The sequence below is a fragment of the Sus scrofa genome, chromosome 1 (assembly GCF_000003025.6).
Source record: "Sus scrofa isolate TJ Tabasco breed Duroc chromosome 1, Sscrofa11.1, whole genome shotgun sequence".
Lineage (NCBI taxonomy): Eukaryota > Metazoa > Chordata > Mammalia > Artiodactyla > Suidae > Sus > Sus scrofa.
In genome coordinates, this window is record NC_010443.5 from 162,160,158 (window position 1) to 162,175,056 (window position 14,899).

The following is a 14,899-nucleotide window of genomic DNA, read 5'->3' on the forward strand; positions in this document are numbered from 1 at the left end:
TCAAATACAGTACAGGTGAATCATTGCGAGTATGAATTATGTTATCTCCTAGAAGGATGATGTCTTTCATGTTGAGTTTTTGTAGATTTTAGAGAGAAGATGACAGTGAATCATGCTCAAAGGTGACAAACCTTTCGTCAAAGTTTTTTTATTTGCTGATGGAAATGCACTTCAGTCCCAGAATGAAAATAGTGATGAGATTCTGAAATTTGAACAAGTTATCAAGTTTTCAAGCAAGTATAATAACAATACAGTAAAACTAACTATAGGGAAAAAATGCTCAAAATCTTGTGAACAGTTCTTTTCTTTGGCAATAGTTATTTCAAATCGAAAGAAAATCAAGTTTCCCTATTACTGAGCCTTAAATATTTTTTGAAGAACTAAGTGTCTAAACTTTTCCAAAACCTGCTCTCCAGTTAGCAACTGAATTGGTTTTTAACTTTTCTAAAGTTGACATTGGGAAAGAAAGGCCAAATCTGTCAGAACTGGAAATATTTTAAAATAGTGAAATAAAAGTCAGTTGTGTTATTTCAGGTAAATAAATGCAACACATTTATGCATAAGTGCGTGAAATAAAATCATTTGATTATTACAGGAATGTAAAATGTTTGCCATTAGCTCCCTTAAAAGTCTAGGATGGAATTAATGCATAAATAATTACATCAAAGATTACAAATCAATTCCAGTGGTCGCTCACCATTCAGTTAAGAGGACTAAATGACCATTTCTGACCGTCTTTTACTCAGGTTGGCATTTCATGTTTTCTCATTTATTTTTTTTCCTGATATTTAAATTAATCCTGACAGGTAGCCAGTTTTAAAACCTACTTCTTTTTCTTTTCTTTTTTTTTTTTTTTTCATCTTTTGTATTTTGAGGGCAGCACCCTTGGCATATGGAGGTTCCCAGGTTAGGGGTCCAATCGGAGCTGTAGCTGCCAGCCTACACCACAGCCAGAGCAACTCGGGATCCAAGCCATGTCTGTGACCTACACCACAGCTCACAGCAACGCTGGATCCTTAACCCACTGATTGAGGCCAGGGATCAAACCCGCAACCTCATGGTTCCTAGTCGGATTCGTTCCTGCTGTGCCACGATGGGAACTCAGAAAAAACCTACTTCTTTTTCTAATAGGAAAAGTTGCAACTGAATTATTTAAAATAATAATAGTAATTATAAAAATTTGCGTGATATCACATAATTGAAAAACAGTTTTACATTGATCATTTAATTTTAGATGCTCCAACATTTTATCACAGATTCCCCGTAGGGTGTCTTCTGGAACAATTTTTTTTTTTTTTTTCATGGAAGTAGCATTGGCAGCTTGATGGTCTCCAGCTCCAATGGTCATTTGTAACTTCAATTCGACCAATATTAACATTTCATCTCTCACTGTCTTCAGCGTTCTTCAAAATATACTGCCTAATTCTGTTCGCTTAATATCCAGGTGATTTGCCAAGAGAGTTTTAAATAACGTCCGTTTAATCGAATGCCTTAGACCTATTTGCTTCAAAAGACATTTGGAAACAAGATTATCCCTATATCATGGCATAAACAAAGACCCAGGCAGAGAAAGCTAAAATGTTGCAAGTGCATCATTCCTGAGTGCACATTTGCACTGCATTGATCTAGTGCAGAACAAAATAACATGGACTCAAGTTTTGACTGTAAACTTTTGGTTTCACCTTGTTATGTTTCCTCCCTTTGTGGTTAGCCACTTGGGAGGGGATTTCCGGAGATGCAGGCTAGATAGTTTGTTTCCCAAAATATTTTGCATTGTTTTGGGTGAGAAAGTGTGTTGCCTACTCTGCAAACCCTAAGTCTCAGAGAGCTAATAGGACTTATGGCCATAACCATATGATCATAATCTGTGTCAATGATGAGGGAAAGTGCCTCTATTATGATACGTTCTCTCATTGGAAAATTTTAAAGACTATATCTCTTTTTAGCAAAACGAAAAAAGGATTTTTGGCTGCCTCACAGCATGTGGAGGTCCCCGGCCAGGGATCAGATCTAAGCCAAAGTTGCAACCTACGCTACAGCAACACTGGATCCTTAACCCACTGTGTCCGGCTGGGATCGAACCTGCCTCCAGGCACTGCAGAGACACTGCTGATCTTGTCATGCCACAGCAGAAACTCCTTTTTTAAATTTGGAGAAATACAGATAACATTTAATTTAGCATTTTTTTCTTCCTGATTTATTGAGATATAATTGACATATAGCAATGTATACTTTTAAGGGTTACAACATTATGATTTGACTTGTATACATCATGAAATGGTCATCACAATGTTTAGTGAGCATCCATCATCACACATAGATACAAAGTTAAAGAAATAGAAAATATTTGTGTGTATGTGATAAGAACTCTTCTGATTTACTCTCTTAACAACTGTCAGATATACAGCAGTGTTAATATTTTTCATGTTGTACATTGTATTTTTACTACTTATTTACCTTATAATTGGAAGTTTGTACCTTTTGACCACCATCATCCAATTCCCCTTCCTTTTCTTCCCCACCCCTGGTAACCACAAATATGATCATTTTTTCTATGAGTTTGTTTGTATGTTTTTGGATAATTAACCGATGATACTATGTTAGTTTCTATTAGACTGCATAGTGATTTTTTTCTATACATTCCAAATTTGGTAAAATACACATAACATAAAATTTACCATTTCACCACTTTTAGTTGTACAACTAAAGTGACATTAAGTTCTCAGTGTTGTACAACCATCACCCCTATCTAGTCCCAGAACCTTTTCATCATCCTGAACAGACTCTATATCTATCTATTAACAATAACTGCCCATCTCCCTCTTCCTCCAGCCCCTGGTATCCTCTGTTCTATTTTCTGTCTTTGTAAATTTTCCTATTCTAGGTATCTTACATAAATGGAATCATACAATATTTGTCCTTTTGTTTCTGGCTTATTTCACTTAGTATAATGCTTTCTGGGTCCCTCCATGTTGTAGCAGGTGTCAGAATGTCCTTCCTTTTAAAGGCTGCATAATATTCCATTGTATTGACATAGCATATTTTGCTTATCCATTCATCTGATGGTGGACATTTGGGTTGTTTCTACCTTTTGGCTGCTTCGAATAATGCTGCTGTGAACGTTGGTATATAAGGATCTCTTTGAGTTCCCACTCTTAATTTCTATTGGGTATAATCCACCTAGCAGCAGAATCTTATGGTAATTTAACTTTTTGAGGAACTGAAAAAAGGAAAAATTTTGAAGTATCATATTTTTTCTTCTCTAGCCACAAGTTGGCTCTGTAGGCCCCAAATGTGATGTGACAAAATGTCTCAGAATACACAATTGCCATTTAGAGCCATGAGGTTTGAAGTCCTGGGTACACTCCCACAGCCTGTGAAATGCTCTAGAACTTGGTTTGGTATTCCTGGTACAGGGCATAGTTGGGAGAGGCAATTCACTTTGGGGTATCTTGTCTGAACCCATGATCACTCTCTTTTTATGGCTGCGCCCTTGGCATATGGAAGTTCCCAGGGTAGAGATTGAGTCCAAGCCTCAGCTATGACCTATGCTGTAGCTGTGGCAACACCAGATCCTTTAACCCACTGCCCTGGACTGGGGATCAAACCTGTGCTTCTATAGCAACCTGAGCTTCTGTGCCACAGGAACTCCTAATAGACTTTCTATTATTGCTATGACATGCAGCTACACCTGCAAGTCTGGATGATATTTTTCACCCTAGGATAAAGTTCTCTTTTTGTCCTCAGAAGACAGGTTTGGACAACTTATGAGAAAGAAGGCTATGAAATGTAAAGGGAAAGAAGGGCAAAGTTCTCTGGGCTGTGGTCACCAGGCCTCTTGTTGGGGCAGCAAAGATGGAGTTTGCTGGGCTGTCAAAACTGAGCTCAGAACTCAGCCACAGGAATCTTTTACACCAAAAGAGGGTTTTAACTGCTCAAAGCTTGGACAGGACCCTCAAGTTCGAGAAAGGGAGGGAGGGCAACTCAGGGTAGACTGTGCTTCAGAAATGATAAATTGGAGGGAACCTCCTTTGTGAATTTTTGCTCCAGGTAAGGAACTTACACTTTTCCTGCTGACTTATCAACTAGGTAGAATTGATTGGTCCCTTAGTTGACTGTGTAACTCTAAAAGTAAGTGGTAGGAATAGGAAATATAATATTTTGCCAAAAATCCTGATTTAAGATCAAATAAGCTTTATTGTGCTTTTAAAATGAATGTTATTAATGCAGAATTGGGGCCATTAAAGTCTTCAAGGCTACCTGCCCAGCAGGTAACACATGGTAGCAGAGTGCAGGAGGTCTGTCCCCTGACCTCTGCAGAGCTCCTTAGAGCCTACACCGTTTCCCCTGCCACCTTTACATCTGTTGGAGGACAGGCTCATGTGCTGCCTTGTTACATAAGAGAGTATCATAATGACCCGTCAAACCAGCAAGTGTCACAAGAGGTGGCTGGTGATAATTCCTGCCTTAGACGTTTGGCTCTCTGGGCTTCTGTCATGAGGAGTATCATGTTCAGGAGGACTTACACTGGGTATCTGCTTCTTGGGCTCATTGGAATTGAAATCCAAAGTAATCATTCAAACTCACAAGTTTACCAAATAGGTCCTAAGTGTTTTTGATGTCATTCAAGAATGAAGGTTAGCTAAAAGTCATCCAAATTGAAAAGGAGGAAGAAAATTATCTGTTTGCAGATGACATGATCCTTTTATTTTATTTTATTTTATTTTTGTCTTTTGAGGGCAACACCCATGGCACATGGAGGTTCCCAGGCTGGGGGTCTAGTCGGAGCTGTAGCTGCAAGTCTACACCACAGCCACAGCAACATGGGATCCGAGCCACATCTGCGACCTACACCACAGCTCACGGCAATGCTGGATCCTTGACCCACTGAGCAAGGCCAGGGATCGAACCCACAACCTCATGGTTCCTAGTCGGATTCATTAACCACTGTGCCATGACGGGAACTCCAGCAGATGACATGATCTTAAATGTAGAAAACCCCAAAGGCTCCTAAGAAACAACTGTTAGAATAAATGAATTCAGTGAAGTTGCAGGATACAAGTCAGCACACAAAGATTGTTGAGTTTTTATACACCAAACAATGACCAATCTGAAAGGGAAATTAAGAAACAATCCCATTTACAATAGCATCAAAGAGAATAAAATTCTTAAGAATAAACTTAGGAGTTCCCGAGCTGTAGTCTAAAAGGCTACAGCTCCGATTAGACCCCTAGCCTGGGAACCTCCACATGCCGCAGGAGTGGCCCAAGAAAAGGCAAAAAGACAAAATAAAAATAAAAATAAAAATAAACTTAACCAAGGGAGAGAAAGACCTGTACCGTGAAAACTATAAAACACTGGTGAAAGAAATTAAAGCAGACATAAATAAATGGAAAGAGGGAGTTTCCGTTGTGGCTCAGTGGTTAACGAATCCAGCTAGGAACCATGAGGTTTCAGGTTCGATCTCTGGCCTCACTCAGTGGGTTAAGGATCACACATTGCCATGAGCTGTGGTGTAGGCCGGCAGCTACAGCTCCGATTAGACCCCTAGCCTGGGAACCTCCAATATGCTGTGGAAGCGGCCCAAGAAAAGGCAAAAAGACAATAAATAAATAAATAAATAAATAAAATAAATGGAAAGACATCCTCTATTCATGGATTAGGAGAATTAATATTGTCAGGATATCCATACTTACCTAAAGCAATCGACAATTTCAATGCAATCTCTATAAAAATCACAAAAGACTGGAGTTCCCGTCATGCCTCAGTGGTTAACGAATCCGACTAGGAACCATGAGGTTGAGGGTTCGATCCCTGGCCTTGCTCAGTGGGTCAAGGATCCAGCATTGCCGTGAGCTGTGGTGTAGGTTGCAGACACAGCTCAGGTCCCACATTGCTGTGGCTGTGGCATAGGCCGGTAGCTACAGCTCCGATTAGACCCCTAGCCTGGGAACTTCCATATGCTGTGGGAGTGGCCGTAGAAAAGGCAAAAAAAAGAAAAAAAAATCGCAAAGACTTCTTTACAGAAACAGCAAAAATAATCCTAAAATTGATATAAAACCACAGATGACTCAGAATGGCCAAAGGGATCTTGAGAAAGAAGGACAAAGCTGGAGGCATTATACTTCCTGATTTCAAACTATATTATAAAGCAATAGTAATCAAAACAGAAACCAGTGGAACATAATAGAAAGCCTAGAAGTAAACCCATGCATATTGTATTAATGTGTTTTTGACAAGTAGGTGCCAAGAACAGACAATGAGAAAAGGATAGTCTTTTAATAAATTGTGTTGGGAACCTGGATATCCTTATGCCAAAGAATGAAACTGGGCACTTTCACCATATACACAAAGTAACTCAAAGTGGACTAAAGATTTGAGTGGAACATCTGAAACCATAAAACTCCTGGAAGAAAAGATAGGGGAAAACGGTCTTGACATTGATCCTGGCTGTGATTTTTTGAATATGACACCAAAAACACAGGCAACAAAAGCAAAAATCCACAAATACACAAGTGAGACTCCATTAAACTAAAAAGCTTCTGCAGGAGTTCCCGTCGTGGCGCAGTGGTTAACAAATCCGACTAGGAACCAGGAGGTTGCGGGTTCGATCCCTGCCCTTGCTCAGTGGGTTAAGGATCTGGCATTGCCATGAGCTGTGGTGTAGGTTGCAGACGCAGCTCAGATCCCACATTGCTGCAGCTCTGGTGTAGGCCAGGGGCTACAGCTCCAATTAGACTCCTAGCCTGGGAACCTCCATATGCCGCAGGAAGCAGCCCTAGAAAAGGCAAAAAAAGACAAAAAATAAAAAGCTTCTGCATAGCAAAGGGCACAATCAATAAATAGAATGAAAAGGCAACCTACAGAATGGGAGAAAATATTTGCAAACCATGTAGAAATTATACCTCAATAAACCTGGAAAAATATAAAGTGCAAATTAAAAAATTTTAAAGGATAGGCAAGGGATTCATTAACTGTTTTATTCTACATTTTTAAAGACTTTACTGAAGTATAATTTATTTACATAAAATTCTCTCATTGTTAGTGTATGGTTCAACAATTTTTAATGTATTTTATAGTTGTGCAGCCCTTGCTACAATCCAGGTTGGGAGCATTGCATCATCCCCCAAAGTTCCATCATGTCTATTTGCAGCTAATCCTCCTCCCACTCCCAGCCCTAGGTAACCACTGATATCTTTTCTGTCTCCATACATTTGACTTTTTTTGGACAGTTCAATATGTAGTCTTGAAACAATTCAATATTTAGTCTTTGGTGTGTAGCTTCTTTTACTTAGCCTACTGTTTCTGAGTTTCTTCCAAGTTATAGCATGTGTCTGTTGTCCTTTTTTATTGCATAATATTCAGTTGTATGGGCGCATGTACCACAGTTTATTTTATTCATTCACTAATTGATGGCCACTTGGATTGTTTGCAGTTTTTGGCACACAAGGTTTTGTTTAGACATCTGTTTTCATTTCTAATAGGTAGAGTCCAAGGAGTGGAATTGCTGGGTCATATGGTAAGGGTATGTTTAATGTTTTAGGTAGGAAATTGTCAAACTGTTTTCCAAAGTGGCTGTGCTATTTTACATTTCCACCAGCAATCTATGAGGGTTCCAGTTTCTTCACATCCTCATGGACATTTGGTATTGTCTGGGTTTTGTTTGGTTTGGTTTGGTTTGGTTTTTTAGGGCCACGACCGCGACATATGGAGGGTCCCAGGCTAGGGGTCGAATTGGAGCTTTAGCCGCTGGCCTACACCACAGCCACAGTAATGCAGGATCTGAGCTGCGTCTGCGACCTACACCACAGCTCACAGCCATGCCAGATCCTTAACCCACTGAGCCAGGCCTGGGATCGAACCTGTGTCCTCATGGATGCTTGTCAGATGCATTTCCACTCAGCAAATGACGGGAACTCCCAAATGTCTGTGTTTTTTACTGTAGCCATCCTGCTGGGTGTATAGTGGTATCTCATGTGGTCTTAATTTGTATTTCCTTAATGACTAATGATGTTGATCATCCTTTTTTGTGCTTATTAGTCATTTGTATATATTTTTTTATTCCATGTTTATTTAAGTTTTTTGTCCATTTTTTAGTTGGGGTGACTTTCTACTGTTGAGTTTTGAGAGATTTCAAGAATACATATATATATTATTATACATAATATAATATGTAAATTATATATATATATAAAATATATATATAACATGATTGCAACTATTTTCTTCCAGTCTGTGGTATATAATGATGTCTTTTGAAGCAGAAGAATTTTTAACTTTGATAAAACTCAATTTCCTAATTTTTATGGATCATGATTTTGTTGTCACTCTTTGCATAACTCAAAGTTGCCATTTTTTCCTATAGAAATTTATAATTGTAGTGCTTACATTTAGTTCTTTGATCCATTTTGGGTTCATTGCCATTTTTTCCTATAGAAATTTATAATTGTAGTGCTTACATTTAGTTCTTTGATCCATTTTGGGTTCATTTTTGTGTATGGCATGAGGTAAGTTTCAGAGTTCAGATTTTTTGCATATGGATATCCAATTGTCTCAGCCCCATTTATTGAAAAGACAGTCATTTCCTTTGTTGAATTACCTTAGTACTTTTATCAAAAATCAATTGACGTACATGTGAGGGCTTATTTCTGGACTCAATTCTGATGTATCTATAGGCTGTACATGTATATAATAGTGTGCCAGTATTGCACTGTCTTCATTACTGTGGCTTTTTAATAAGTTTTAAGATCAGGTAGCTGGGGTTCCCGTCGTGGCTCAGTGGTTAATGAAGCCAACTAGTATCCATGAGGACACGGGTTTGATACCTGGCTTTGCTCAGTGGGTTAAGGATCCAGCATTGTGGTGAGCTGTGGTGTAGGTTGCAGACAAGGCTCGGATCCCCAGTGGCTGTGGCTGTGGCTGTGGTGTTGGCTGGCAGCTATAGCTTTGATTCGACCCCTAGCCTGGGAACTATCACATGCCCCAGGTACGGCCCTAAAAAGACAAAAGACGAAAAAATCAAATCAAATCAAATCAAATCAAGTAGTATAAGTCCTCCAACTTTGTTGTTCTTTTTCAAAATCATTTTAGCTATTCTAATTCCATTGCATTTCCATATAAATTTTAGGATCAGATTATCAATTTCTACAAAAACACTCCTGGGATTTTGATAGAGATTGTGTTGGTTATATATAGATCAATTTGAGGAAAATTGCAATCTTGACAGTATTGAGTCTTCCAGTCCGTAAGTGTGGAATATCTATTTAATCTTCTTTAATTTCTCTTTTCAGTCTTTTATAATTTTCAGTATACAAGTGTTCTTTTAAATTTATTTATTTCTAAGTATTTTATGTTTTTTTTTTTTCCTCATTTTTGGCTGCCCCACAGCATATAGTTTCCAGGACAGAGATCAGATCCAAGCTGCATCTGTAACCTAAGCTGCAATGCCAGATCCTTAACCCACTATGCCAGGCTGGGGATTGAACCTGTGTCCCAACACTCCCAAGATGCTCCCTAAGTATTTTATTCTTTTTGGTATTATTGTGAATAAAATTTTCTTAATTTCATTTTTGAATTGTTAGTATATAGAAATACAATTGATTTTTAAGTATTGATTTATATCTTGTGACTTTGGTAACTTTATTACTTGTAGTCAGTTGAATCCTTGGAATTTACTATGTATAGAATCTTGTGGTCTGTGAATGAAGACAGTTTTTCTTTTTCCTTTCCAACCTGTATGCTTTAATATTTTTTTCTTTATTGCCCTGCCTGGAACCACCTGTATGCTGTTGAATAGGTGCTATAAGAGTCACGTCCTTGCTTTTTCCCTGATATTAGAGAAATAATAATTCAGTCTTTCACCATTAATAGCATATTCACTGTGGGTTTTTGTTGTTTTCGTTTTTTAGATAATCTTCACTAAGTTGCAGAAATTTCCTTCTATTTATAGGTTATGAGAATTTTTATCATAAATGGATTTTTTTTTTTTTTTTTTTGTCATTTTTGCTATTTCTTGGGCTGCTCCCGCGTCATATGGAGGTTCCCAGGCTAGGGGTCGAATTGGAGCTGTAGCCACCAGCCTACGCCAGAGCCACAGCAACACGGGATCCGAGCCGAGCCGCGTCTGCAACCTACACCACAGCTCACGGCAACGCCAGATCCTTAACCCACTGAGTGAGGCCAGGGATTGAGCTCACAACCTCATGGTTCTTAGTTGGATTCATTTCTGCTGCACTGGAGGGAACTCCTGGTATGTATGTATGTATTTTCTTTTTACTGCTGCACCTGCAGCATATGGAAGTTCCCGGGCTAGGGGTGAAATTGGAGCTGCAGCTGAGGCTTATGCCATAACCGTGGCAACACTGGATCCAAGACACATCTGTGACCTATGCCGAAGCTTGCGGCAATGCTGGATCCATAACCCACTGAGTGAGGCCAGGCATCGAACCTGCATCCTCACAGACCCTATGTTGAGTTCTCAATCTGCTGAACCACAGCAGGAACTCCTCATTCTATTTTTAATGGGGGAAAAAAATCTAGAGTCTTCAGCCCCAAATCCTAGCTATTATACTTATATCCATCTCTTAGTGGTAAAGGGTAGAAGCCCCTAAAAGCAGCATGGAAACAGAATCCTTGATGTCTGGGTTCAGAAAAAAGGCACAAACCGACCCAATACCTTAGCATAGACCAAATGACAGGAAAAAAGAGAAGGGCTTGATTTGAGCTCTACCCTCTACTCTGCCTTGGGGGTAGTATGGGATAGTGGATAAGCACATGTAGAGATGAGGCTTTATAAGCAAAGGAAGAAACTACAAGAAAAAGATAGCTTTTTAAAAACTGTGGTTAAAAAATAACATAAAAATTCACGTTAACCATTTTTAACTGTGCATTTTCAAGAAAAAGATGGCTTTTTAAAAACTGTGGTTAAAAAATAACATAAAAATGTATATGTTAACCATTTTTAATTGTGCATTTTAGTAATGGTTAAGTATGTTCACACTGTCATGAAATAGGTCTCCAGAACTTTTTCACCTTGCAAAACTGAAACCCTGTACTCATTAAAAAAACAACTCCCTTTCCCTTCTCCCTGCATAGCTTTTATTAAATAAGAACTCACAACTTCAATATATCAAAACCTCAGAAATTCATAACTTCTATGTATCAAAACTACAAATTGGATGATAGAGCCTCTTTGCAGCAAATCTTATATAAAGTGCTTTTGTATGTGCAAAAGGAAAACACTCAAATGGCAAAGTTGAACCACCCAAAATCGAAAAGATAATTCATAAAAGAAGAAGGTCCAAATAACCTAAATAGAATGCTATTTAACCTCATTTGCAAAGAAACTTTGCTTCTAAGATTGGCAAAAACATTTTAATTGATAGTGATCAGTGGCAAGAGTTATTCCTGTTTCACTAAGATGGGCGGGCTTACACCTGCTGGTGGAAACAACTGATAGTTTTGTTTAGCAATTTATTTCAAAAATCTTAACATATTTGTAACTTTTGACCCACCAAAGCCACTTTTAACATCCTGTCCTTAGACGAGAGTGATGTGCCCAAAGATTTATTTGCAAGAATGTCTATCACATCATTATTTATAAAAAGCAAAAATATTTAAGCAATCTAAATATCTACCTGTAGGACACCAGCTACATAAAATATAACAGATTCATCTGACAGAATAGTATGTAGCCTTTCCTAAGGAATTCTTAATGAGAAGCTCATGTTAAGTGAAAAAAAAATTAAAAATAACAGAAAACTATTTATAAGCATATATGGAAAATAAAAGAGTAGAAGGAAATACACTAAAATGGTGGTTATCTCTTGGTGGTAGGAGATTTTCAAAGTCAATATATTAAAAATTTGAGTTCCTGCTGTGGCACTGGGTTAAGAATTGGACTGCAGCTGCTCAGGTCACTGGGAGGCATAAGTTCCATCTCCAGGTCCAGCACAGTGAGTTAAATGATCTGATGTTGCCACAGCTGTGGCTCGGATTCAATGCCTGGCCCAGGAATTACCATATGCCATGGGTGCAGCCACAAAAAAAATTAAAAATTTTTATTAATGGGTATGTAATTATCAGTAACGAGTATGTATTGCTCTCATAATCAGAAGAAAAGCCTTAAAACTTTTATAAAATACTTAATATAGATAACATACACAGATTATTTTTTAATTTAAATTTTAAATCCATACACTGTTCAAGTAATTAATTTGACACTACTTGTGAAATTGGGCTAGGACTCAATGTACTAATTTGTGAAAGTTGGAATTTTCTCCTTTTCTGAGTGTTATAACATTTTTTTGGTGGCTGTTTTAAAACTGAAACTGATGCACAGGAATAACTGTGCCAGAATTTTACCATGGAAGTCTGGACTTTTTTTTTTCAGGTCCTTAGACTGTCATACACAGCTAAATTGAATTTTAAGTTGGTTTTGATACTTGTGGTTTTAGGTAGCCGAAGTTGGGTATTTTAGGAACACGATGGATTAAATACTTCTGTAAGATGTTCTCTGAGCCTAACTACCATTTATGATTTTGATACTCTGGGGAAAAATGAATTCCAAATTCCAAACATTTGTATATTTGGAAAAGTTCTCTTCAGATATATGAATTCTGAAAATTTTGCATTCTTGTTATTTTGCAAATATTTAAAAACATTCTTATGAAGAATTTTATAGAAATCTGTTCCTGGGATGAAAAACATGGAGAGAACAAAGTCTTATTTACCTATTTACTGTACTTGAGGGGAAAGAGCACCTTTTCCTTCCTCAACTCAGGTGGAGTTGACCTACCTGAGCGACTGAGCGAGGGTTGCAAAGGCCTGATTTGGGTCACGGCCACTGAGCAAGGAACCACACTCAGTGGGGAAGCTCTGAGAAGCCGTGGACCCTGAATGGGGATGAACTGCTGCTCTCCATGGTGGGGGTACCCTCCCCAAACACTGACCTTGCTCCCTGCAGCCACACTGACCTGCTCAGTTCCAGTTTGGCCCAGGGACCCTGGCAGAAAATCTGATCTGACCTGACATGTGATTAGTACCCAACCTCAGCCAAGAATGTGCTCTGCTGGAAAGGGCATTCATCACTCGTACCGTTAGACATGAACGTTTGAAGACCTTCTGTGCCAGGAGGAATAAAGTAAGTGATGAACCCCTCATGTACCAATCCAAGTCCAAGTGATGGCAGCGAAGGGCAGCTTAAGAACCTCATGGATTTGCTTGAAATAGTCAGATGCATTGGAAACTGACTAGATCCCAGTACCAGGCACTGGAGAGTGGCTGGTGGATTGCACAGCACCCATTCATTCGAGACGCTAAGGAAATAAAGCGCCAGAGGCCTTTCAGAAAAGCAGTTAAGTGACATCTTATACAAAAATATATTTTTAGCTCTGTTCCTTAGATGGAAAATTTCCTCTCCTATAGTCAGAAAAAGAGATTACTTAAACATATTTTCTCTGTTCCATACGACTTCACTTAGAATGATGCTAATCATTTTTAGGTCTTTATTTTTAATCACAAATGCACGTATTTTTTGATGCTATCAGAGGGACACGGATATACGCCCCTCTTTTTCTTTTTTGTCAGTCAAATTGGTTGCCTGTTTATTTTTTTTCTTTCTTTTTTACACCCCTCTTTTTCTCATCAACATCTCTCCTTCTATCTCCTTCTTATCCCCTCCTAGAATAAGCATAAAAAAATTCAGTACAGTGACCTGGCCTGAGTTTAATCCAAGATCTCTGTTTCTGATTTTTTTTCCATTCATGCTACACCAAATGTAAGAAATTCTATGGCTGCAGGCTAATAAGATGACCATTATATATATGTAATATAATATATAATATAATATTGTATTATATATCATTACATGTATATATATTTAAATCCTATGCCCCTTAAATTAATTAACTAATTAATTTTGGCCATGCCCAAAGGCATGTGGAAGTTCCTAGACCAGGGATCGAACCTGTGCCAAAACAGTAACAACACCTGATCCTTAACCTGCTGTGCCCACAAGGGAACCCCTCCTTAAATTTATTTTGCTAGGAGATGAATGGTAGGAGTTGAGGGAGTTGTCTTTCAAATTGTTTGTGAAGAACAAAATTAAGTTTCATGATGAGTGGCAACTTTTCCATGTAAGAGCTTCTAGGCAACCCTTCTTTCAAGATCACCTCACATCTATCTACTGTGTTGGGACACCGGGTCCTTTTTGCTTTATCCTGTCCTTCTGTGTGCGATAACATTTGTTTATTTTTTATCATCACACCTTCCTTCTCTCTTCAGTCTCACCTTAAAGCCATCTGTGCTTATCTGGAAAGGACCTTCTTCTGTGAAGAGGATCAGGGATTTAAACAAAACCAACGGGTATCCACCATCACAAAAGTCTGGTAATTTCTGCATTTTGTTGCAGTTCATAGAGATGTGTTCCCAAAGAGACAGTCATTATTTTAGAGTCCCTCAACGTTCAGTATCTTTCTTCTCAAATGAAGGTAAAACTGGAAAAAAAAATTTACATCAACAGTATACTACTTGATATCTAATAATTCTAAATGATGATTTTCTGTCTTGTGAGAAGTTTCATTATCAGGTACAGTGATGTAGATCACCACGCTGTATGAAAAAAGTTTGCTTTTGAGGATTATAGTACCCAACAGGGAGTAATTATCTAACAGTTATGTCCCCTTCAAAGTCACCCACTCGAAGCAGCTAATTTTAGCCACGAGTCTCCTAAGAGGTTTCTTTCTAAGTTGTCAGTTGCCAGGTAGAGTACATTAAAATACTTTTGCAAAGAGGCAAAGTGGTTACAGAATGAGACTTCTGATTTTCTGTGTTTTTCTTGGATTTGGACAAAATTCGAGGAAAGAAATGCCTGAGTTACCAAATCTACTTTGCCAACGTG